General features: G+C 45.5%; 1 protein-coding gene across 2 annotated transcripts in view; it reads left to right on the top strand.

Annotated features, from left to right (window-relative positions):
• APLP1 (amyloid beta precursor like protein 1) overlaps positions 1-26,645 on the top strand; it is a 254,004-nt gene that overhangs the window by 93,136 nt on the left and 134,223 nt on the right. The window lies entirely within an intron of this gene.

Genomic DNA, 26,645 nt, shown 5'->3' with positions numbered 1-26,645 from the left:
ACACATCCGATACTGCCAGCTCACAGACAGTATCTGCGATTTCAGCTGGGCACACGTCACTTCCAGTACTGTGTGCTACCCTTTGGGCTCGCCTCTGCGCCCAGAGTGTTCACGAAGTGCTTGGCTGTAGTAGCAGCGGCACTTCGCAGACTGGGGGTACACGTGTTCCCATATCTCGACGATTGGCTGGTGAAGAACACATCCGAGGCAGGAGCTCTACAGTCCATGCAGATGACTACTCGCCTCCTGGAGCTACTGGGGTTTGTGATAAATTATCCAAGTCCCACCTTCTCCCAGTGCAGAAACTTGAATTCATAGGAGCTCTGCTGGATTCTCGGACGGCTCGCGCCTATCTCCCAGAGACGAGAGCCAACAATTTGTTGTCCCTCGTCTCGCGGGTGCGAGCGTCCCAGCAGATCACAGCTCGGCAGATGTTGAGATTGCTGGGCCACATGGCCTCCACAGTTCATGTGACTCCCATGGCCCGCCTTCACATGAGATCTGCCCAATGGACCCTAGCTTCCCAGTGGTTTCAGGCTGCTGGGGATCTAGAAGACGTGATCCACCTGTCCACGAGTTTTCTCAAATCCCTGTATTGGTGGACGATTTGGTCCAATTTGACTCTGGGACGTCCTTTCCAAATTCCTCAGCCACAAAAAGTGCTGACCACGGATGCGTCTCTCCTGGGGTGGGGAGCTCATGTCGATGGGCTTCACACCCAAGGAAGCTGGTCCCTCCAGGAACGCGATCTGCAGATCAATCTTCTGGAGTTACGAGCGGTCTGGAACGCTCTGAAGGCTTTCAGAGATCGGCTGTCCCACCAAATTATCCAAATTCAGACAGACAACCAGGTTGCCATGTATTACATCAACAAGCAGGGGGGCACCGGATCTCGTCCCGTGTCAGGAAGCCGTCAGCATGTGGCTCTGGGCTCGCCGACACGGCATGGTGCTCCAAGCCACATATCTGGCAGGCGTAAACAACAGTCTGGCCGACAGGTTGAGCAGGATTATGCAACCTCATGAGTGGTCGCTCAATTCCCGTGTAGTGCGACAGATCTTCCAGGTGTGGGGCACCCCCTTGGTAGATCTCTTCGCATCTCGAGCCAACCACAAAGTCCCTCAGTTCTGTTCCAGGCTTCAGGCCCACGGCAGACTGGCATCGGATGCCTTCCTCCTGGACTGGGGGGAGGGTCTGCTGTATGCTTATCCTCCCATACCTCTGGTGGGGAAGACTTTGTTGAAACTCAAGCAAGACCGAGGCACCATGATTCTGATTGCTCCTTTTTGGCCGCGTCAGATCTGGTTCCCTCTTCTTCTGGAGTTGTCCTCCGAAGAACCGTGGAGATTGGAGTGTTTTCCGACCCTCATCACACAGGACGAAGGGGCGCTTCTGCATCCCAACCTCCGGTCCCTGGCTCTCACGGCCTGGATGTTGAGAGCGTAGACTTTGCCTCTTTGGGTCTGTCAGAGGGTGTCTCCCGCATCTTGCTTGCTTCCAGGAAAGATTCCACTAAGAGGAGTTACTTCTTTCTATGGAGGAGGTTTGCCGTCTGGTGTGACAGCAAGGCCCTAGATCCTCGCTCTTGTCCTACACAGACCCTGCTTGAATACCTTCTGCACTTGTCTTGAGTCTGGTCTCAAGACCAACTCTGTAAGGGTTCACCTTAGTGCAATCAGTGCATACCATTACCGTGTGGAAGGGAAGCCGATCTCAGGACAGCCTTTAGTTGTTCGCTTCATGAAAGGTTTGCTTTTGTCAAAGCCCCCTGTCAAACCTCCTACAGTGTCATGGGATCTCAATGTCGTTCTCACCCAGCTGATGAAACCTCCTTTTGAGCCACTGAATTCCTGCCATCTGAAGTACTAGACCTGGAAGGTCATTTTCTTGGTGGCAGTTACTTCAGCTCGTAGAGTCAGTGAGCTTCAGGCCCTGGTAGCCCAGGCCCCTTACACCAAATTTCATCATAACAGAGTAGTCCTCCGCACTCACCCTAAGTTCTTGCCAAAGGTTGTGTCGGAGTTCCATCTGAACAAGTCAATTGTCTTGCCAACATTCTTTCCCCGTCCTCATTCCTGCCCTGCTGAACGTCAGCTGCACACATTGGACTGCAAGAGAGCATTGGCCTTCTATCTGGAGCGGACACAGCCCAACAGACAGTCCGCCCAATTGTTTGTTTCTTTTGATCCCAACAGGAGGGGAGTGGCTGTGGGGAAACGCACCATATCCAATTGGCTAGCAGATTGCATTTCCTTCACTTGCGCCCAGGCTGGGCTGGCTCTTGAGGGTCATGTCACGGCTCATAATGTTAGAGCCATGGCAGCGTCAGTAGCCCACTTGAAGCAGCCACTATTGAAGAGATTGCAAAGCTGCGACGTGGTCATCTGTCCACACATTCACATCTCATTACTGCCTGCAGCAGGATACCCGACGCGACAGTCGGTTCGGGCAGTCAGTGCTTCAGAATCTGTTCGGGGTTTAGAATCCAACTCCACCCCCCTAGGCCCATTGTTTATTCTGTCCAGGCTGCACTCTCAGTTAGTTGGATAAATTGTTAGGTCAATCTCAGTTATGTCCTCGCCGTTGCGAGGCCCAATTGACCATGGTTGTTGTTTGAGTGAGCCTGGGGCTAGGGATACCCCATCAGTGAGAACAAGCAGCCTGCTTGTCCTCGGAGAAAGCGAATGCTACATATCTGGTAGAAGGATTCTCTGAGGACAGCAGGCTGATTGTTCTCACAAACCCGCCCGCCTCCCCTTTGAGTTGTGTCTTCCCTCTCTTTGTCTGCTATATATGAGACTGGCCGGCACGAGCCGGTTTCGGGCGGGAAGACGGCCGCGCATGCGCGGTGCGCGAGGGCTAGCAAAGGATTTTGCTAGTGAAGATTCCAATTGGAGGGGCTGCCGTGGACGTCACCCATCAGTGAGAACAATCAGCCTGCTGTCCTCGGAGAATACCTTCTACAGGTATGTAGCATTCGCTAAACAGTACTTTACATATGTTTATCAGATGTCAAGCTTCTTTGGGTCACAACGGTTAAGTGCACTCTGCGGTTAACTGCATGCATTTCTTTGGTCCCAGACCCTTGCACTTAAGCGGATTGCACTGTATAATATATATATTGTGAAATGATGAGGCTAATGTGCAGATAGTGAAGCTCCCACCTCAGGATCCCAGGTCCCTCTTTCACTCAGGGTGAGCTGGTTCTCAGTATGCAGATGTATGCAAATTAATCTACCACCCTTTTCTGCTCAGGGTGACCTGCTTCTCACAAAGCAAACACAGTCAGGTTTCACCAATCAGGCTATTTTCATACACAACTTTATTCCAGCCTCTGGGGCACACTTCTTTTAGCTTAAAACACTTTCACAAGCTACAAGCTTCAACAGTTCTTCCAGCTTAACCATTTCATTTCTTCCTACTCAGTGCAATCTTCCATTTTAAACCTTTCTTCTTGCACAGTTCAATATCCATAGATTTCTTCCCCCTGAGCCCTCTCACACAGTCATTTGGGCTCAGTACTAACTCAGTCCCCGGACCCACAGTCCCCGGACCCACAGTCCAACTCAGTCCCCGGACCCACAGTCCCTCCTTGTAGCACACAGCTCTAGACACACAGTCTCTTCCTCTGGGCCACAGAGTACCTCTTCACTGTTCTAGACACAGTCTTTTCACCACCAGGCCATAGGGCTCAGCCAGCACTTCTCATGGGGATCCCTCTGCTTCAGTTACCAGCTCTCTTCCTCAGCTGCCAGCTCTTCTTTTTCCCTCACCACTCAGGTGGGGTATTAAGTAGTTAATGGCCAAACAGGACCCAGCCCCTAACCGGCTGCACCTGTTTCTATCCCCAGGACTCTCCCCGGTCCTAACGACCTCCAGCTATCCTCCAGGACTCGCCCCGGTCCTAGCGACCTCCAGCTATCCTCCAGGACTCGCCCCGGTCCTAGCAACCTCCAGCTATCCCTCCCCTTTCTGGCTCCCTTCAGCAACTCACCCAGCCCTTTTCCCTGGACATTTTAGGGGAACTACGCCCTCTAGGGGCCTAACCAGGGTAGGACAGCCTCTTCCTTCTTACAATATATATATATATATATATATATATATATATGAGACATGTATGCATCAATTAAGTTTGTATCCAAATAAGAATATGCACACAGTTTACAAGTCATTAAAAGAAGACTGAAAGATAAAAAATCAAGAATCAAAAGATAGAGAGCATTGCAGACAAACAGATAATCAAATAAGTACATAAGTAATGCCATACTGGGAAAAGACCAAGGGTCCATCGAGCCCAGCATCCCGTCCATGACAGCGGCCAATCCAGGCCAAGGGCACCTGGCAAGCTTCCTAAACGTACAAACATTCTATACATGTTATTCCTGGAATTGTGGATTTTTCCCAAGTCCATTTAGTAGCGGTTTATGGACTTGTCCTTTAGGAAACCGTCTAACCCCTTTTTAAACTCTGCCAAGCTAACCGCCTTCACCACGTTCTCTGGCAATGAATTCCAGAGTTTAATTACACGTTGGGTGAAGAAAACCTCTCTCTGGTTTGTTTTAAATTTACTACACTGTAGTTTCATTGCATGCCCCCTAATCCTAGTATTTTTGGAAAGCGTGAACAGATGCTTCACATCTACCTGTTCCACTCCACTCATTATTTTATATACCTCTATCATGTCTCCCCTCAGCCGTCTCTTCTCCAAGCTGAAAAGCCCTAGCCTCCTTAGTCTTTCTTCATAGGGAAGTCGTACCATCCCCACTATCATTTTAGTCACCCTTCGCTGCACCTTTTCCAATTCCACTATTTCTTTCTTGAGATGCGGCGACCAGAATTGAACACAATACTCAAGGTGCGGTCGCACCATGGAGCGATATAACGGCATTATAACATCCTCACACCTGTTTTCCATACCTTTCCTAATAATACCCAACATTCTATTTGCTTTCCGAGCCGCAGCAGCACACTGAGCAGAAGGTTTCAGTGTATTATCGACAACGACACCCAGATCCCTTTCTTGGTCCGTAACTCCTAACGTGGAACCTTGCATGACATAGCTATAATTCGGGTTCTTTTTTCCCACATGCATCACCTTGCACTTGCTCACATTAAACATCATCTGCCATCTAGCCGCCCAGTCTCCCAGTCTCGTAAGGTCCTTCTGTAATTTTTCACAATCCTGTCACGAGTTAACGACTTTAAATAACTTTGTGTGTCAGCAAATTTAATTACCTCACTAGTTACTCCCATCTCTAAATCATTTATAAATACAGTATATTAAAAAGCAACGGTCCTAGCACAGACCCCTGAGGAACCCCACTAACTACCCTTCTCCATTGTGAATACTGCCCATTTAACCCCACTCTCCGTTTCCTATCCTTCAACCAGTTTTTAATCCACAATAGGACTTTTCCTCCTATCCCATGACCATCCAATTTCCTCTGGAAGAGCCTTACCAAAAGAGTCCTATGGATCTGCTTAAGGACTGATAAGAAAAGATATCCTAATGTAGGAGAGAGCACAGAGGAAAAAATGGATCAGCACTTAATTCCACTTTATTGGGTCCAGAGAAATAATCAGTTCTATGGCATATGTGTGTATATATATATATTAAAAAAATATTTTTTAATGTTTTTGCAATATGATCTTGTGCTAACCGTCTGTGCAATAAGAGCCTGATTACACAGTGGAGAGGGCTAGTTATGATAACAGAATACAAATTAAAAGGGAGCTGGTTCGTTTGAAAGATCCACGAGTGCCTCAGAATGCAAGATGATAGCCACCTTATATCTCTCCATGCCATAACAGAAATCATATTTCATACTCATGCATTATTTTATCCGGAAAAAAAGCTAAACTAAACGTTTATGCATTTCATTTACATGACGGTTAGCACAACATCACATTGCAAAAACTTTTTATAACTTTTTTTATATATACACATATGCCATAGAACTGATTATTTCTTTGGACCCAATAAAGTGGAATTAAGTGCTGATCCATTTTTTCCTCTGTGCTCTCTCCTACATTAGGATACACATCCTGATTGCCCATTTAATTTTATATCTTTTCTTATCAGTCCTTAAGCAGATCCATAGGACTCTTTTGGTAAGGCTCTTCCATTTGATTATCTGTTTGTCTGCAATGTTCACTATTATTTGATTCTTGATTTTTTTATTTTTCAGTCTTGTTTTAATGATTTGAAAACTGTCTGTGCATATTCTTCTTTATTTTGGATACAAATTTAATTGATGCATGCATGTCTCATATATTTTTATGTATTTTATATATATATATTGTAAAGAGTATGTAGGAAAGGCCCCAAAGGAACCCTGGGTTAGGCCAGAATACCCCCGGTATAGGCAGGCATGCCCCAGAAAAAAACTAGAAATAAGGAACTCCAACTCCCAGCATTCCCCAAGGGAGACCGGGGATAAGAGAAACTATGTGCATTCCCAGGAGTATCCAGAGGAGGGCCGCAGGGGAAGGAATAAGGCTGATTCTCCAACCTGGTGGAAGAGGTGGTGGAACAGGTGGGTGGAGAAAGAAGAGCCACCAAAGAGCTTTAATGAAAGAAAGGGTGAACAGCTGGGAGAAGGGCGGGGCGAGGAGAATATGGATTGGGCTCCTGAGGAGAGAGAGGCAGAGAGTGAACCTTGCCCTATGGAGTTGACTGAACGGGAGAACACCCTGGAAGAGCCGATGGACTTTTCAGCTCTGGCTCAGCGAAAGCCAAGGAAGTAGCAGGGCCAAGCCGGGTCAAGCGGGAGGAGGTCAGGTAGGAGTATGACTGACCAAGAGGGTGGGACCCTAGGCTTTGAGCCCGCGCAAAGCCATTATTGTGTGTTTTGAAAGCCTGGCTAAACGGAGCGGTGTTTTTGAAAGCTTGGCTAGAACTAAACTGTGTTTTTGAAAGCCTGGCTAAAATTGAACTGTGTTTTGAAAGCCTAGCTGGACTGAGCTATGTTTTTGAAGCTTGGCTAAAATTGAACTGTGTTTTGAAAGCCTGGCTAAACTGAGCTGTGTTTTGGAAGGCTTGGCTAAAAATTGAACTGTGTTTTGAAGGCCTGGCTAAACTTGAACTATGTTTTGAAAGCCTAGCTGGACTGAGCTGTGTTTTTGAAGCTGGGCTAAAAATTTGAACTGTGTTTGGAAACCAGGGCTGAATTGCGCTGGGTGTTTTTTTTTTCTGCTACTCTCCAGGGGACCGGGAGAGAAAGCAGCGGTGGAAGCCTGCACGGTGTAGCAGTGTTTGTTGTTTTGGAGAAGCAATTGGGAGAAGGAGGGACGTTCCTCCTATTCAATAAAAAGCTTCCTTATATTTGTTTTTTGAGACAAAGGGGAGTCATACAGGAGTGTGTTTTTTTTTTGTTTGGGTTTTTTTTTCTTGGAAGAGCTGCAACCCAGGAGGAAAGAGGATCCACTTTACAATTGGTGTCAGAAGTGGGATCGCTTCGCGGACCTGTCGCTCGAGGAGGCCAAGACCAGCAGGACAGAAAAGCCCGACGGAGGGGCCAACGCTGAGAAAGGCGCAGACCCGTCTGGGGTTCCGGTAAGCGGGGCCTAGATTGGGGGAAATAAAGGGATCCTAGTAAAAGGGGAAACATAAGTAGTGAAACCGCACTTGGAGGTGTCCTCTGTTTTTTTTTCCCTCCAGGAGTCGCTGTTCCGGAGCAAGGATGGACCCCAAGGAGATCTTCGCTTGGATGACGATGCAGTTCCAGAAACAGCAAGAACTGACGGGGAAGATGGTGGAAGACTCCTTGACGGCGGCATGAGAGCAGCAACAACCGGTGCTGAATATGCTCCAGGATTTTTTTCAGCGAGGGATCGAGGCTCCCAGGGGCGGTGGAGCCGGAGCAACTGGACAGGGGCCAGGAGGAAGCGGTGCGGTAGGACCTTTATCCCTGAACTCACTTACTTGGGGAAAGTTGTCTGAGCAGGATAATGTAGATGATTTCCTGACCGCCTTCAAGAGGGTGGCAGTGGCCGCAGGGTGGCCACAAGAGCAGTGGGCCTTGCGGTTAGTGCCTTCATTATCTGGGGAGGCTCTAGGAGCCTTTAGGGACTTGGCTCCTGGGGACGCGGCCAACTATGGGAGGTTGAGAGAGGCCATTAAGGACAGATATGGACTAAGTACCCAGGCTTATAGGCGTAAGTTTCGGTCCACCAAATGGGAAAAGGGGGAAACCCCTAAAGCGGTGGCCACTAGACTGATGGACTTGGTAAAAAAATGGTTGGAACCTGATCGCCACACCACGGGAGAGATTCTTCAAGAATTAGTAGTGGAGCAGTTCCTGCAGGGCCTTCCTAGGGAGATTAGGGCAGGATTGGTCCAAAGGGGCTGTAAGACGGTGGAGGCCGTGACAGCCGGGTTGGAGTGTTATCTGGAGGCCCAACATTGGGGAGAATCCGACCTGGAGGGTGGTAAGCCCCGATCTGTGGGAGGCTGGGGGTCCAAAAGTTCCTTTTTTAAGCCTGATCCCCAGGGAGGGAAACCCGATTACGGCTGGGGTGGTAAAAAGCCCGTGGTGCCCTCAGGCCCTGAAAAGAAGGCCCCCTCGTATGAAGGAAAAATCTGCTATAAGTGTGGGAAGACTGGGCACTTCCGGAGGGATTGCCCAGGTCGAGAGGGATGGACCTCGCAGGTGGCCCAAGGGTTTAGGCCTCGGTATACTGCTAAGGTGGAGGTTGAGGGTTTACCGGTGGTAGCCATGTTAGACTCCGGGGCAGACCAGTCCATGATCTCTAGGAGGTTATGGGAACAAATAAGAAAGAGGAGGACAGGATATAAGGATACCTATGAGGGAGCAGTGGCTATTCAATGTATACATGGGGCCAGTACTCGTTATACCCTCCATAGGGTTCACGTGAAGGGGCCCACAGGGGAGATAGAGATAGCCATTGCCGTTCTGCCCAGACTGCCACAGGAGATGATTTTGGGAAGGGACTGGCCCCCCTTTACCGAGTGTATTAGTGAAAAAAGAGTGTTGGTCACTACCCGCTCTCAGGCTCGGCGAGACCCTGAGGCTGAGGAAGAGGGAATAGGAGGTATTTTTCCTTTTCAAGGGGAGGTCTTAGGGGAGCCGGGAAAAGAGAAAAAAGGGAAAGCTTTGAAAAAAAAGGAGCAGAGGGGCAGACGGGAGGCCTTGGAGCAGGCAAGAAAAGAAAGTTATCTGCCAGTAGCCCCGAAAGAATTGAGCGAGCAGTTTCCCCAGTTTCATAGGGAGCAGGCCACGGACCCTACTTTAGAATATGCATGGGAACGGGCCCGACAGGGGGAGGGCCAGGAAGCCCCGGGGTTCATGATAGAGGGGGACATTCTATATCGCAGGGTACCCAATTGGGAGAACTCTGAAGCGGGGAGACAGCTAGTAGTCCCCCAAGCTTTCCGTCCCCTAGTGGTAAGGCTCGCGCATGATCACCCTTTGGGGGGGCATAAGGGCTCCCAAGCTACCCTGACGCAGATATTGGGCCGGTTTTATTGGCCAGGAGTTTATGGGGAGGTGGAGAGGTATTGCAAGTCCTGCCCCAACTGTCAGAAGGTGACAGACCGGCTACCGCCTAAGGCACCGTTAAAACCCCTTGCTAGAGTGGAACAACCGGGGAGGAGAATAGCCATGGATATTATTGGCCCAGTAACAAAATCTCAGAGAGGCTTCCTCTACGTTTTAGTGGTTATGGATATGGCCACTAGGTACCCCTGGGCCATTCCTTTGAGAAGCATATCAGCGAAGGTCATTGCCAGAGAACGGATAAAAGTCTTTTGTGAGGTGGGATTCCCCCAAGAAGTTTTGACCGACAGGGGGTCCAACTTTATGTCAAGTACCTTAAGGCAAGTGTGGGAGGCTTTTGGGATACAACATATCCGTACAGCGGCCTACCATCCTCAAACTAATGGGATGGTGGAACGTTTTAATAGAACTTTAAAGGATATGTTAAAAAAAGCGTTAGGCGAGGATAGGACAGGTTGGGACCAACTGTTACCCTTCGTGCTATATGCCTACAGGGAGAAGGTGCAAGACTCATTAGGAGTTGCGCCTTATGAATTGATGTTTGGACGGAGGCCCAGGGGCATTTTAGATATTTTACAGGAACACTGGGTACCCCCGGATACCTCCGATCAGTCAGTGGTCGAATACCTACAGGATCTGAGGACCAGATTAGATAAGTTACAGGAATATTCCCAGGATAGGCTGGAACAGAGCCAAAATCGTCAAAAGGAATATTATGATAAGGGTACTTGTGAGAGGGAGTTTGCAATCGGAGATAGGGTCCTTATCCTAATCTCGGAGGATCCTCATAAGTTTGCCTCTAGGTGGAAGGGTCCCTGGGTGGTGAGGAGGAGACTTGGGCCTCTTACATATGAGGTGGCGAACGAAAAGGGGCGGGTCCAAACCTTCCATGTTAACCTGATGAAACCCTGGGTAGCAAGGGTAGGCTTTCAGACCCGGGGAGAGGAAAAGGAGGGAGAGGAGTTAGGACCGCAAATAAGAGATATTTTCAAGCCCGGTGAACCAGGGGTTAATCCCCGGTTGACACAAGTACAAAAGAAAGAGATAGGAAGGCTCCTGAAAGGGTTTGATGATGTGTTGACAGCCTGCCCTGGAAATACTCACCTAGTGGAGCACGACATCATAACGGAAAGGGGTAAAGTAGTTCGGCAAAAGCCATATAGGCTGTCCCCCATGAAAAGGAGGGAGGTGATAAAACAGGTCCAGGAAATGTTAGACTTCGGGGTGATCGAAGAGTCAAATAGCCCCTGGTCAAGCCCAGTGGTGTTAGTACCGAAACCTGAAGGGAAGTGGAGATTCTGCATAGATTTCCGCCAGCTTAATAATATCTCTCAAGCAGATGCATATCCTATGCCCTATATTGAGGAGCTGGTGGACAGGCTAGGATCTGCACAATATCTCACCACCCTGGACTTGACAAAAGGGTACTGGCAGATTCCCCTTAGGACAGGGGCACAAGCTAAGACCGCCTTTAGTACGCCCATAGGCCTGTACCAGTTCAAAAGATTGCCCTTTGGCCTTAATTCAGCAGCTGCAAGCTGCCAGAGGTTGCTGGACAGGGTTCTCCGACCACATCAGGCATATGCCTCCGCCTATATGGATGATGTGGTAATACATAGTGGAGACTGGAACACCCATTTAAACCAGGTAGAGGCAGTGCTGCAGGCTTTCAGGGAGGCAGGTCTCACCCTGAACCCAAAAAAATGTTATTTTGCACAGTACCGGGTGAAGTATTTAGGGTATAATGTGGGAAGGGGAGAGGTCCGGCCCTTATTGAATAAGGTTAGAAGCATCCAAGAGTTTCCCAGGCCAAACACCAAGAAACAATTGCGTAGATTCCTGGGGATGGTAGGGTATTACCGCAGGTTCATCCCTCATTTTTCCGCAATGGCCACTCCTTTAACTGACATGCTGAGAGGGAAGAATCCGGACCATTTGAGGTGGGGAGGGGAGGAGTTGAGGGCATTTGAACAGATGCAGAGGGCCCTGTGCCAGGAACCTGTGCTGAAGGCAGTGGATTTTGAAAAGCCCTTTGTCCTTCAACCAGATGCTTCAGGGAGGGGGTTAGGCGCAGTGCTGTCCCAAGAGCATGAAGGGGAGGAACACCCGGTGCTTTATTTAAGCCGGAAGCTCCTGCCTCATGAGGAACATTACTCCACCATAGAAAAGGAGTGTTTAGCCATACGATGGGCAGTGCAGGAGTGTAGTGTCTATTTAGAAGGGAGAAAATTTAAGTTGGTAACGGACCATGCGCCCCTGAAATGGTTGAATGTAATGAAGAATAATAATGGGAGACTAATGCGATGGTACTTAGCATTGCAGCCTTTCCAATATGCTGTGGAGCATCGTCCCGGGCGATGTTTAGGAAATGTTGATGCCCTGTCCCGGGTGGAGGAGGAGGAGGAAAAAGAATGCGGGGGTGGAAGTTTAAGGGGGGGGGGGGGTATGTAAAGAGTATGTAGGAAAGGCCCCAAAGGAACCCTGGGCTAGGCCAGAATACCCCCGGTATAGGCAGGCATGCCCCAGAAAAAAACTAGAAATAAGGAACTCCAACTCCCAGCATGCCCCAAGGGAGACCGGGGATAAGAGAAACTATGTGCATTCCCAGGAGTCTCCAGAGGAGGGCCGCAGGGGAAGGAATAAGGCTGATTCTCCAACCTGGTGGAAGAGGTGGTGGAACAGGTGGGTGGAGAAAGAAGAGCCACCAAAGAGCTTTAATGAAAGAAAGGGTGAGCAGCTGGGAGAAGGGCGGGGCGAGGAGAATATGGATTGGGATCCTGAGGAGAGAGAGGCAGAGAGTGAACCTTGCCCTATGGAGTTGACTGAACGGGAGAACACCCTGGAAGAGCCGATGGACTTTTCAGCTCTGGCTCAGCGAAAGCCAAGGAAGTAGCGAGGCCAAGCCGGGTCAAGCGGGAGGAGGTCAGGTAGGAGTATGACTGACCAAGAGGGTGGGACCCTAGGCTTTGAGCCCGCGCAAAGCCATTATTGTGTGTTTTGAAAGCCTGGCTAAACGGAGCGGTGTTTTTGAAAGCTTGGCTAGAACTAAACTGTGTTTTTGAAAGCCTGGCTAAAATTGAACTGTGTTTTGAAAGCCTAGCTGGACTGAGCTATGTTTTTGAAGCTTGGCTAAAATTGAACTGTGTTTTGAAAGCCTGGCTAAACTGAGCTGTGTTTTGGAAGGCTTGGCTAAAAATTGAACTGTGTTTTGAAGGCCTGGCTAAACTTGAACTATGTTTTGAAAGCCTAGCTGGACTGAGCTGTGTTTTTGAAGCTGGGCTAAAAATTTGAACTGTGTTTGGAAACCAGGGCTGAATTGCGCTGGGTGTTTTTTTTTTCTGCTACTCTCCAGGGGACCGGGAGAGAAAGCAGCGGTGGAAGCCTGCACGGTGTAGCAGTGTTTGTTGTTTTGGAGAAGCAATTGGGAGAAGGAGGGACGTTCCTCCTATTCAATAAAAAGCTTCCTTATATTTGTTTTTTGAGACAAAGGGGAGTCATACAGGAGTGTGTTTTTTTTTTGTTTGGGTTTTTTTTTCTTGGAAGAGCTGCAACCCAGGAGGAAAGAGGATCCACTTTACAATATATATGCGCATGTGTGTATTTATTATATAGATAGATAGATATAGATATGCATGTGTGTGTGTATTTATTTTATATATATATATATATATATATATATATATATATATATATATATATATATATATATATATTTCTAACTTTTTATGATGAATATATTCATGTGATATTAATTTTGGTCCTCTACTCCTATATGAATTGTTTGTGTTTGAAATTATTTGTGTACTTGCATTGGCGTTTTGCCTCTCTTATAATTATGTAATTGAGAGATATATTTATGTATTTTATAATTGTTTTTGACTAATATATTTATGTATTTTTATGTCAGACCCCTTATGCAGACGTCTGTACACCGAAACACGGCCCGTGTCGGGTATTGTTACAATAAAGGACTATATTCTTCTCAATCCTGAAGGCCCAGTGTTTGCTCTTTTTGTTTTCTTGTTTATATTTGTATGCTGTTTCTCTCTCTTTTTGTGACATTAGTATTATGCTGACATCATATTATATTTCTGTTATGTGAATTTCAGTGCTGTTAAAGTTGTATATTTTTGATACTGTTTCATGTAGTCCTATTATTAGGTTTGAATATGCTGTTTTCAAGTTTACCTCATTCATTGTATTTATGTTTATATTTGGTCATTTTTACTATTGTTATGCTGTTAACAAAATTGTATGTTTTATGTCAACTGGAGGAGTGGCCTAGTGGTTAGGGTGGTGGACTTTGGTCCATGGGAACTGTGGAACTGAGTTTGATTCCTACTTCAGGCACAGGCAGCTCCTTGTGACTCTGGGCAAGTCACTTAACCCTCCATTGCTCCCTGTAAGCCACATTGAGCCTGCCATGAGTGGGAAAGCACAGGGTACAAATGTAACAAAAAAAAAAAAAAAACTGAACCTGCTGTACACCACTTTGGGTGAATCTCTTCATAAAGGCAGTTAATAAATACATTTTATTATTATTACTGTGATTTTATTGTTATTGCTGTGATTGTAAACCACTTTGACCTCTTTGTAGAAAAAGTAGTATATCAAGTGCCATTAAACATTAAACAGTGGCGGAGGGGATAAAGAAGAGCAGGGGAGATGCCAGACTATGGGGGAGGGCAGGTTTCAGACTATGGGAGGGGGCTAATGCTGAGCTACAGGGAGTGGTGGTGTGGGGGAATGGTAGGGTAGGGCTGATTCCGGGCTACAGGGTATGAATTGGGAGTAGGGAAGGGCAGGGCTGATTCCGGGCTACAGGGATTGATGGAGAACGGTAGGGAAGGGCAAGGCTGATGCCGGGCTACAGGAATGGATGGTGGATAAGAAAATGAAGGGTATGGCTGATGCCAGACTACAGGCAGGGTGGGGGGAGAGGGTAAGGTAGAGCAAGGCTGATTCCAGGCTACAGGGATGGATACCGGGGAGGGGGCAGGGAAGGGTATGGCTGATGCCAGGCCACAGGGGTGGATAGGGAGCGGGGTAGGGAAGGGCAGGGCTGATGCCAGGCTACAGAGGAAAGGAAAAGACTTCAAAGGTATTTACCTTTTTTATGAATACAGCTTTATCAGGCATTTATGTTTGTTATAAAGCAAAGTTTGAAGGATATGTGCCATTGCTGTAATTATTTTACAGGATACTGTGATGTGTGTTGAGATTCTGTGGTCAAGTTTAAGATATGGGATAATGTAACTATATTTTTAAAAATGTTGGTGTTTCCATTAAGTTGCATGTGGTTTATGTTGATGCAGGACAGCTGTTGGGGCAGATTATTTATTTAGAAATCCATAATCAAGTGCACTCTAAGCCTGGTAACAGGCCACACTTTGCATTTAAGTGGTTGCATTCCTTGCATATTCTGAGGACAGTTTCCACTTCTGTGTCATTACTATGTGCTATTTATTTTTAATTTTCATTTGTTATGTGCATAGAAAAGTGCCTTGGTTCATTAGGGACTATTTATTAAGAAAAAAATGAAATTTCTTCACAAAAGTGGAGAAATTGCCCATAGTGACCAATCAAGTTTTATCTGAAACAAGGAATGTGACTGGTCACTATGGGGCAGTTCTTCACTTTTGTAGAGAACGTTTTCTCCTGTTTTTATAAATAGACCCCATCTGTAAGTCTCTTTGTTCATTTTTACTGAGATTGTAAGAACAACACACCAGCTGTCAAGGGGCCAGACAGTTTATATGGGAGTGAAATATAACTGTGTCTTGTTCCAAATACCATGTCAAATGATCTGTATGTGTTATGTTGCCAAGTTAATTAACAATTTAATAATAAAATGTCCATTTCAAAATCTCTGCTGATCAGTGGTATTTGGTTGAAATTTGTTAGACTTAGGAGGTACTTGGCTTGAAGAAGTTGAGAAATACTAATTTAGAATACTAGTGTAACAGTTTGTGCAGCGCTGCGTACGCCTTGTAGCGCTATAGAAATGCTAAATAGTAGTAGTAGTAGTAGTAGATATGCATCAATATACTAGGTATGAGCACTTAATGCCTGCTGTAAAGCTGGCATTCTTTTATTTGGACTTTGCTCACACCTTTTTCACTATTATCTCAAGGTGAGTTACAATCAGGTAGACTGGGTATGGCTCATAATTTAATTTTAAACCTGAGGAAATGGAGGGTTAAGTGACTTCCCAAAATCACAAGGAGCTGCAGTGGGATTTGAACCAGCCACCTCTGGCTGTCCAGCCTGGGGCTCTAACCACTAGGCTACTCCTCCACTGCATAAGTACCCCTATCTAAATGCCAGAGATACATGGGTAACTCATAGTATTCTATAAATTCATTTAAGAGAATCAGTCTCTGTAGGCTCTGCCCATGGAAGAGTAGTCTAATGGTTGTTAGAGTGGGGTGGGCTGTAAACCTAAGGGACTGTGTTCAATTTCTACTACAGTTCCTAATGAGAAGTCACCTAATTCTCTGCTGCCCCAGGCACTGAACCTTAGATTGAGAACCCACTAAAGACAGAAAAAGTACCTGCATATAATAAATATAAACCACTTTGGTTATACCACAGAAAGGCAGTGTATCAAATCAATGACCTACAGTACTTTACCTATAAAATATGCACATATTCACAGAATAGCTCTTAGGCAGAATTTGGCCATTCATGCATTTATGTGCACACATTGGCGCATATATGCCATTACTAGTAAAAAAAAAAGCCCATTTCTGAAAGAAATGAAACAGGCGCTAGGAAAATGATGATCTAATTGCAATTATGTTGTTAAGGGAACCATTACCAAAAATCAGGGTACATAATGAGTAATTTAGAAATGTGTATGTATAGTATTTTAAAAAATAGAGAATGTAAATAACTTTAATTGCAAACATAATGCTGGCTTAGATTTTTAAAATTTCTTTATAAACAATATTTTTTGTGTAAACTTTGTCAAAACAAAGGAAAACCTTTCCTTGTTCAGGACCATCTATAACTTTAACAATTGCATTAGAAGACTTACAAACTTGTGAAAATTCAACATATAGTAACTGGTTCTGGTAGGAAAATGCCAACTTTTTCAAATGTTTGTCCTTGTGACTTATTAATTGTCATTGCAAAAGCCAATTTCACAAGAAATTGTTTTCTCCATCCACCCATGTCCAGCAACCCTCCTCTCCCCTGCCCTCCCCTCCATCCACCCATACCCAGCGATTCTCTTCTCTCCCCTGCCCCCCTCCAGCCACCTATACCCAGCGATTCTCCTCTGTCCCCTGCCCCCCTCCAGCCACCCAGCGATTCTCCTCTCTCCCCTGCCCCCCCTTCCAGCCACCCAGCGATTCTCCTCTCTCCCCTGATTACCTCCGTCGAAGTGGCCGCGTCATTGAAAGCCCTGCCCATCTCTAGCCTTCCCTTCGAGTTCGTTCCCTCAGAGTCCTGTCCTCGCGGAAAGAGGAAATGACATCAGAAGCCGGGACTCTGAGGGAACAAAGTTGAAGGGAAGGCTAGAGACGGGCAGGGCTTTCAATGACGTGGCCACTTCGATGGAGGTAATCAGGGGAGAGAGGAGAATCGCTGGGTGGCTGGAGGGAGGGCAGGGGAGAGAGGAGAATTGCTGGGTGGTTTGAGGGGGGCAGGGGAGAGAGGAGAATCGCTGGGTGGCTAGAGGGGGGGCAGGGGAGAGAGGAGAATCGCTGGGTGGCTGGAGGGGGGCAGGAGAGAGAGGAGAATCGCTGGGCGGTGCAGGCAAACGAAGGCAGTGGTGGGAGGTAGACGTCAGGCAAGCAGGCTTCTACTGCGGGAGAGTGACGTCAGGAGATGGTTACAAATGCAGGCAGACACATTGGAACGTTGCAGGAGCAAATTATTATATTAGATTCTAATCATTTATGCACAGGTTAAGTGTGCAAATGTTAGTGCCAAATTTTTAGAATTACCTCCTATCCCCCAGATTCTATATATGGTGTGCCAACTAGCATGCATTAAATTGTGTGTGCGGCCAATTTACATGTGCTACTCAATGAGTTAACAAGCCTATCAGTGTTGATAATTGGCCATTAACAATCAATTATCAACACTAACTGGCAATAATTGGAATTTACATGCACATCTTTTTAGACAAATTCTAAAGCGGTGTGTGTAAATTCCAGTGCATGTAGGAAAAAAGGGGGCACGGCAATGGGTGGAGTGTGGGCATGTCGGGCAATCAAATCTACACGCATGGTTATAGAATGCAAGGGAGCACACCTAGATTTAGGCACATCATTTTCACCAGCTTTTCACTGGTGTAAATGGCAGAGCTTAAATATAGGCCCATCCACCCAGCCTATGATCTATTCTATAAACCGCATCTGAATGTAGACACGACTTACAGAATACCGCAAGGCGCGTATATTGGATGTGCCTAGATTTTAGTCGCCATATATAGAATCTAGCCCTACAACACTAAAGTAAATCCTAGGAGGACCAGAAAAGACCTTCAGAGTGTATCTAGTCCACTCCCTATCTCTAGGCAAAATCAACTGTATCTAAACCTTCCCAAAGAAATATTTCATTTCATTTATTGATCAGACCGCACAGACACCATCCTAAGAACAAAGCCCAACAACACAACCATCAAACCTGATCATCTAATAGCCCTAAGCGAACCAACACCAAAATGAACACCGCCAAACTGCTCCTAATAATTTACTTCTTATCCCTAATCCACCACACTCTAACCACCCCTCTCACAGATACCAACAATATACCCACAATACACAAGTTCAACAGACTATCCAGATACAATACATCTCACCAAAATAACAACAACCAAAACAATGGAAGAACTACTACACTTGGACAAAATCAATACAAAGGTAAGAAAGGACACAACAAACCCATACTACAAGAGAATAGACAACTAACAAAAATCAATACAACTTCGAACCTAGTTGACCCCTACCAAATAATTCAAGTGGGATACATAAATGTCAGATCAGTAGTCAACAAAGCAACAATAATAACAGTCTGGATCATGGCAGACAATCTCAACCTATTATTCATCAGTGAAATCTGGATCCACGATCATAACGACCCCCACAATTTTAGATCTATGCCCCCCCAGTTTACAAAATCACTCACTGGACAAGAAAAGGAAAAAGAGGCGGAGGCATAGTACTAATCCATGGATCCCACTTCACTGTAACAACAATAGCCAAGTCCATAACACCCCAACTTGAAATCGCCTCAGTTAGAATCCACCATACAATCTTGCTTGTCCACCAGGTAACTGGCATGAATGCCAATCACACTTCATGGATTTCATATCAAATACCTGTGTATCTAACTCCAACCTACTTATAATAGGGGACATAAACCTACACCTAGAAGACCCTAACTCAACCAATGCACGTGAATGCAAAGATTTCCTCCAAGTATGAGATCTCAATTGGCCAAATGTGCAAGCAACCCATGTCAAAGGACACACACTCGACCTCATCACACACAAACTGTCATCAGACTTAAACCTTACTATCAGATACAAAATGGACAGACACACCATGGTCAGACCACCACAAACTAAACCTATCCCTACAATGGTGAAAAAAAACGCTCATACCACAAACAAGAATGCACAACCTAAACCACGAGAGACCAAATTGACCCGGTAACATTTTGGCAACAGATTTACAAGAATGAATGGGTAACACAAACGGACTCGAAACACTATCTCCTTGATTGGGACAACAGATGCAGAAGCACATTAGACAAAATAGCACCACTACAAACAAGAGCCTCATGAAGACAACTCGATACCATGGTTTAATGAAGAACTGAAAAAACTAAAAACACAAGTTAAGAGGCTTGAACGAGCACGGATTAAAATAAAAGATGAACACACACTTAACGCATGGAAACAAACGCAAAGAAAATACAAATATGCAATAAGACAAACCAAAAGGTCATACTACAAAACCAAAATAGGACCAGACTACAAAGACATGCATAAACTTTTCCAACTCGTGAACAAACTACTAGATACCACACCGGTTACCACAACCAACATAGACACCCCATCAGCAGACAATCTTGCTAAATACTTCAACGAGAAAATTATAAAGCTACGAAACACGTTACCACTTAACATCACTGACCACGAAAAATTCATTGACTGTCTGGACCCAATCCCCGATGAATACCCAGCAAACTGAATCTGGACAAACTTCGCTCTACTCACCGATGAAATCATCACCCAAGCGATCAACAGGTTCGCCAAATCCCACTGCAAACTGGACACCCCACTGCAAACTGGACACGTCCCAACAACCTAATAAAATCTGCCCCTCAACGCTTCATAGCAGACCTCACGTCACACCTAAATTACATGCTACAACATGGACTCTTCCCCAAGGATAAAGGACACATACTACTCATCCCAATACCTAAAGATTCAAAGAAAAAAGCAAATGACATAACCAACTACCGCCCGGTAGCATCCATCCCTCTGGCAGTCAAACTATTGGAATGCATGGTAACTAAACAACTTACAGACTACTTAAACAAATTCTCAATACTACATGAATCACAATCAGGATTTCGATCCAACCACAGCACCGAAACAGTACTAATCACTCTCCTTACCAAATTCAAAGAAGCAATTGCAACTGGCAATAGTGTACTTCTCCTACAATTCGACATGTCCAGTGCGTTCGACATGGTAAACCATAAAATACTACTAAACATCCTAGAATACTTTGGGATCGGTGGAAGCGTACTTAATTGGATCAAGAGCTTCCTAACCACAAGAACATACCAAGCGATATCAAATTCGAACACATCATCACCATGGAAACCAGAATGTGGAGTACCCCCAAGGATCACCGCTTTCACCGACCCTCTTCAACCTAATGATATATATTAATATTTATTGCATTTGTATCCCACATTCCCCCACCTATTTGCAGGCTCAATGTGGCTTACATAGATTTGAAACATTGTCATTGCAGGATATCAGATACAATTATTAATGTGTAATGATTAGGAGAGGTAAGAGAAGAAGGAAGAGAGTGATTAGGGTAGTTGTAGCAGGTAGGCATTCTTAATTGATTGGGTTAGTGGGGTGACTTAGTGAGGTTATAGGTTCTAATTGTGGGACTTGTAGAAAAAGAAGAATGTCTTTAAGGATTTTCGAATGATAAATGTTTTCATTGATTAGTTTAGTAAGGCTATAGGTTCTCTTGATGACACCCCTAGCCAAATCGCTATCCAACCAAGGCCTTAATCCTTACATCTAAGCAGATGATGTCACGATCTACATCCCGTTCAAACATGATCCAACAGAAATCACAAATTAAATCAAATACAGCCTCCAAATCATGTATTCATGGGTGGATGCATTTCAATTAAAACTCAACGCAGAAAAAACACAATGTCTCATCCTCTCATCACAATACAACACGAACAAACCTACCACTATAAACACCCCAGGCTACACCCTTCCTGTTTCAGATAGCCTGAAAATTCTCAGAGTTACAATTGACCGAAATCTCACACTAGAAAGCCAAGCGAAAAATACAACAAAGAAAATGTTCCATTCAATGTGGAAACTCAAAAGAGTAAAACCTTTCTTCCCAAGGGAAATATTCCGCAGCCTGGTACAATCAATGGTGCTAAGCCACATAGATTACTGCAATGCAATCTATGCCGGATGCAAAGAACAAATCATTAGGAAACTCCAAACTGCCCAAAACACCGCAGCCAGACTCATATTTGGAAATATGAAAGTGCCAAACCCCTAAGAGAAAAACTACACTGGCTCCCACTTAAAGAACGTATTGTGTTCAAAATTTGCACCCTGGTTCATAAAATTATTCACGGTGAGGCCCCAGTCTACATGACAGACCTCATAGACTTACCAAACAGGAACACAAAAAGGTCAGCACGACATTCCTGAATCTCCACTACCCTAGCTGCAAAAGACTAAAATATAAATCAACATATGCATCCAGCTTCTCCTACATAAGCACACAACTATGGAATGCACTTCCAAACGTCATAAAAACAATGCACGACCCAACAAACTTCCGAAAATCACTAAAAACCAACCTTTTCAAAAAGGCATACCACAATGATCTATCCTAAATACCAGATAACGAAACTTATACCAGAACTGGACAAAACCGAACCCTCTGTACTTGATTGCTTAATTTACATTGTCACTAATGAACTTTAATGCCCACTTTATTTCTCATTCCGTAAATGAACTCTCTATACCTGACTGCTTAAATTACTCTGTCACTTATGAACTTTAATGCAATACCACTCTGTATTTCTCATTCCAGTAATGGCGATCGCCATTACGGCATAATGTAAGCCACATTGAGCCTGCAAATAGGTGGGAAAATGTGGGATACAAATGCAATAAATAAAATCATTTTTCCAACTACCTCAAAGTGATTTAGAACATAATAAAACTACAGTATTATAAAGTTACAGATATTTGTCATATCTGTGCATTTCTCAGCCGAAATCCAGGCCAAAGTATCAGCCTGCCTGTCTGACATTGCTGCCTGGATGTCTCAGCACCATCTGAAACTAAACATGACCAAGACTGAGCTTCTCATCTTTCCCCCTAAACCAACCTATCCTCACCCCCCCCCCCCCCCATTCTCTATTTCTGTGGATAACACTCTCATACTTCCTGTCTCATCAGCTCGTGACCTTGGGGTCATCTTCGACTCCTCCCTCTCCTCTGCACATATTCAGCAGACTGCTAAAACCTGTCGTTTCTTTCTCTATAATATCACCAAAATTCACCCTTTCCTTTCTGAGCACACTACCAGAACCCTCCAAGTCAGCAATGCACTTCAGTCTCCAATGTTGGCACTCCTGCACATGCTCAGTTCAGTTGCTGAACTGAGCATGCGCAAAAGTACCGGCATCAGAAGCCAAAGTGCACCTGCTGACTTAAGTGCTGCTCAGACAGCACGGGCAGGACTTACGGAGGAGACCTCTTCAGCTGATGGGGCTTGGCATACCCACCAGCCATTAAAGCAGGCCCCCAAGGCCTCCTGTGCCCGCTTCCCATGGCTATGCCACTGCATACTACTACTACTACTTAGCATTTCCATAGCTCTGCCAGGGTTACGCAGCGCTGTACAAGTTTAAACATGGGGAAGGATGGTCCCTGCTCAAGACAGCTTATATATCCCTTCAGTCATACTGGGGCAGGGAAATTTTCAGGCAATCAGTTTGCACACAAAAATGACTATTTACCTGTTTAAACTGCTTTGAAAGCTATCCTCCCCATTTTCACCTAAACTTCACCTACAGCAATTCCTTCCATTGCCTCTTCAATTATACTCCACATCACTGCTGCTGTGTGTAGGAGCCAACTTTTCAGAATGATTGGGGGGTGCTAAACCTATTATAAGTTACCTCTCCTTGGGCAAAGTAAAGGCATTTGCTCAGTATTGGGGGTGTTCAAGCACCCACAGCACCAACATAGCTGGCAAGCTCTGGCTGTGATGTTATCTTTGATCATTTGCCTTAGTGATAATGTTGATTCCTGGCTATACCTTCAAATGACAAACAGTAGTGATCCACAGTGACAGAAAACCACTGGCAGGTGAATGCTGTAATGTGGCATTTTGGTGCTCACAGCAAGCAAATACATTTGTGTTCCCTGCTCATACTCCTTCCTCCCCCCCCCCCCCCCCCCCCAACTCTGATATCCAGTTCTTTTTCACTCAGTCCCATCTTCCCACAGGGCATTATGCACCCTAGATGAACTTTAAGGGGCCCTTTTACTAAGCCGCGTGGAGGGGCATAATCGAACGCAAACGCCCATCTCCATGGGCGTCTATGTCCGAAAACAGGTACGTGAAGAAGCGGGACAGACCGTATTTTCGAAAAAAATGGGCGTCCATCTTTTGTTTCGAAAATACGGTTTGGACGGACCAAATGCCATGGATTTGGTCCTTTCTGAGATGGGCGTTTTTTTGTTTTTTTTTTGCGATAATGGAAAATAAAAACGTCCAGCTCAGATACGTCCTAATCCAAGCCATTTGGTCGTGGGAGGGACAAATGTACAACACTGCCATAGCTCTTAGGGGTGAAGGGGGCAACTACATGTGGGTACAGTGGGTTTCAGAGGCCTCCCATTTACCACCACAAGTGTTACAGGTGGGGGGGGGGGGGGATGGGCCTGGGTCTGCCTGCCTGAAGTGCACTGCAGTACCCACTAAAAGTGCTCCAGGGACAGGACTTGTTGCTGCTGTATAACCTTGGCACACCATTTGACACCTGAAGACTAATCTCGCTGAAAACGTCCTTTATTTGTATAAGCACGTTTATTCACAGTAAACTGCAGATCAGAGGTTGTGCCCCACTGGCAACGAGTCTCGCTGGTACTGAGATTAGCAGTAGGTCCGAGCTGGCAGAATGGTGTACAATGCCCTCTTTCAGCAACATTCAAGGTAAGAACTAAGTTGTCTAACGTGGCTAACACATGAACAGGATCTAAAACTGGCTTACAAAAATGGCCACTACCTCATAGACTACCGGAAACAAAACAGGGCACACTCTGACCCAGTAAGCAGAGGGAAAAGCACCATGGGAGTATAGCCTACCAACTACCAACATCGTGAGCATTTAACACAAGCTAGTGGAATCACGGAGCCCAATACCCTACACCCACCACAATGCATTGCTGATGTGACTCTGCAGTGCCCTTAACAGAAAAGGTGTCACACTCACCCGAGACCCACATCAGAACCAGGGAAAGGCTGTCAGAGGATAGAACACATTCTGCTGTCATGGTGGTGGGTACAGAATTTGAGGCTGGCATACAGGCTGGGAAAAAAAGTTTGTAAAGTGGGTTTTCTTTTGGTGGGAGGGGGTTAGTGACCACTGGGGGAGTCAGGGCAGGTGATCCCCGATTCCCTCCAGTGGTCATCTGGTCAGTTGGGGCACTTTTTTGGGACTTGTTCGTGAAAAAAAAGGGTCCAAAAAAAGTGACCCAAAATCGTGGGAAAAACGCCTTTTTTTCCGATTATCGGCTAAAGACGCCCATCTCTCCTCGGCTGATAACCACGCCCCAGTCCCGCCTTCGCCATGCCTCCGACACGCCCCCGTCAACTTTATTCGTTCCTGCGACGGAGTGCAGTTGAAGACGCCCAAAATCGGCTTTCGATTATACCGATTTGGGCGCCCGCGAGAGAAAGACGTCCATCTCCCGATTTAGGTCGGAATATGGGCATTTTTCTCTTTCGATTATAAGGTGGATAGGCACCTACACATGCCCAACATGCGTCAATTTGAAGTTACTGCCCGGCTACTGCATGGCCCTTGCGGTAATTTCATTTTTAACGCGTGTCCAGCAGAAACTGGGCGGTAATTGTCATTCTATGCACATAGACGATTACCGCATGGTTAAAGCATGAGACCTTACTGCTTAGTCAATGACTGGCGGTAAGGTCTGAGATCCAAAATAGACGCATGCCAATTTTTATTTTGCTGCACATCCATTTTCGGCAAAAATAAAAAAGGCCTTTTGTACTGGCACGCTGAAAAATGGATCTGTGCACCCCCAAAACACACGCCTACACTAGCGCAGCCCATTTTTTGGCGCATCTTTGTAAAAGGACCCCTTAGTCTTCTAAGCCCCCCATGATATTTAGATAATTAAACTTATCTAAATATCCTTAAAAGTGCATAATTGGACATCATACTTTGAAGTATTAAACTTTGTTGGTATATATACCTAATGAGAGTAATTTATGTTTAAATGTGTTTATTAAAAGACAAAATAGTACAGTTTGTATGGCTATAGTCAAAATACATTTTAAGAATATTAACTACAAAACATACAATTAAATAGCCTCCAACAGTTTCGCCAGTTTTCTCGTTACTTTGAATCTCCCTTTTCCCCCCCATCCTCCCCCCTCCCCTCCCTCCCATCCCTCCCGTCTCTAAAGAGCAATTATGGATACGGAGGCAAAGAGTCACTATCCAGCTTAGCCCCTTATGGAGCTATCACACACAAAACTTATGTCTGAGTTACACAACCTGCCATTGCTTCCAAATCAGGCCATGTCGGTTAGTTTCCAGAGGTCATTTCCTTTTAAAATTCTTAATCTTTAGGGCTTCGAGGATTTTAGACAAGCACTTCATTAATTTTTACTTTTTCTCTTACATCGTTTCCCTCTGTTACTACTAATGAGAGTAATTTATAAAAGTCATTTTACTCAGGTAAATGGGCTATTAGAAAATTGTTCCGAGCTGAAGAGGATGCTTCTACACCGTGTACTGTACATCTAATAATCCTCCTCTTAATTATCATTTACGGCAGTGACATACACATCCAAATCAACAACCAGGGAGGATATTTTAGGAGTTGAAGGAAGCCTCAACAGTGCTCCCCTTTTTTAAATTATTATTTTGAACCGACTGGGAGCATCCACTCTCATCATCGGCTTCACACTTCCCTCCTTCTGTTTTTTTGAAGTCTTCACTTCTTTATCTCTGTATCTTTTTTTATTTTTTTGGCTTTCTTATATTTTTAACACTTATCTGGGTTAGCTGTATCATGCAGTCTAGAGGGCCATGGCCGACTATGGCCAGAGTTTCGATCCTTCCTCAGGGTCCGTGGCACTTCTCTATCACTGTTCTGACGACCCGAGCCTCATTGCTGCAGCTCCCCAAAGATAACTCCCAGAAAATTGCCCAGCTCCCTGTGGGTAAAAGGCCATGCTAATGCAAGTAGATTTGAATTTGTGTGGCTGTCAGGGCCTCTTGCTTTGGTTTGTCTGTAACTGCTTTTTGCTGTCTCCCCAGAAGCAGCTCCCCTAGGCATCCACCTAATTTGCCTAATGATTAAGCCAGCCCTGTCTCTTCCCAATCCTCACACCCCAGCTTGGGTGGTTGGAGAACAACTTCATGGCTTTTCATCTGCTGCTGGTCCACACTTGCACAGAGCTTTTAAGTTACCCAGTTCCATGAGGGAGATTTTAACCCCATCCTGGATTTCTGCCAACTCATCCTGATGCATTATGGAGCTTGCATCATTGATTTCAATTGGTTAGAATCAGAGACTACATGTACCACACAGCTTTGGGATGTAAAAATCCA

This window comes from Microcaecilia unicolor, chromosome 8 (genome assembly GCF_901765095.1).
Source record: "Microcaecilia unicolor chromosome 8, aMicUni1.1, whole genome shotgun sequence".
NCBI lineage: Eukaryota > Metazoa > Chordata > Amphibia > Gymnophiona > Siphonopidae > Microcaecilia > Microcaecilia unicolor.
This window is presented reverse-complemented; position numbering and strand designations above follow the sequence as displayed.